Source organism: Branchiostoma floridae, chromosome 13, assembly GCF_000003815.2.
Source record: "Branchiostoma floridae strain S238N-H82 chromosome 13, Bfl_VNyyK, whole genome shotgun sequence".
Classification (NCBI taxonomy): Eukaryota; Metazoa; Chordata; class Leptocardii; order Amphioxiformes; family Branchiostomatidae; genus Branchiostoma; species Branchiostoma floridae.
In genome coordinates, this window is record NC_049991.1 from 13,250,566 (window position 1) to 13,251,396 (window position 831).

At 32.9% G+C, this 831-nt stretch overlaps 1 protein-coding gene across 1 annotated transcript in view; it reads left to right on the forward strand.

The window, feature by feature from the left end:
- The window catches only part of LOC118428516 (mucin-2-like), a 7,635-nt gene that overhangs the window by 4,368 nt on the left and 2,436 nt on the right, over positions 1-831 (forward strand). The window lies entirely within an intron of this gene.

The window sequence follows — 831 nt, forward strand, 5'->3', positions numbered from 1 at the left end:
GCTCTTAATCCTATTGCTGTGATAATGATTAGCACCTGTCTTGTTACCTACTTTTGTATATATATATATATATATATATATAACTTTTGTATATATAAATAAATATATATGTATATATATATATATATATATATATATATATATATATATATATATATATATATATATATATATATATATACTTTTGTATATATATACCTACTTTTTTACATAGCCTTAAGATACTTAACTTGCAGCTTGTTACTTCATATAAATCGAGCTACCTGGAACAATATGGTACTTGGATGTCACGTATATAGTGTGTTACCTGGTATCTATATATACGTGACACCTTAGTATGTTAAGATGAGATACAGTACCTGTGAAGCCGATCCTACCTGGGTGGGTGCAAGCACACTTTGCATTGAAATAAAACAGATACATTTTTGTTGTGAATTTGTGGTGACTTTTATTAACATCACGAACGTATATTAACACATGCATATCAACACACCTGTTGCTGAGAGACACAAAATGCACGCGCTCTTGAGAGATGTATCTTTTCCACAAATACACACAGAATTCGAAACGCTACCCAAAATATAAAGTGAAACTTCTTGGCGAACGCAACAATAGGAACAATGCACTCGTAGATTCGAGCAAAACTGCACAGTGCAGTGTGGTGATTAGGCTCTCACACATGAAGTAGAGATATTGCACGTCGCGTAGGGGGTTAACACTCTCCTCTTTGAGCACAAATTGAGGATATTTGCATCATTCTCGGAGCGAGCCTAGTATAAAATGTGTGTCTCCATTATCTATGAGATTATGTGTAAACCTTATATAATACTT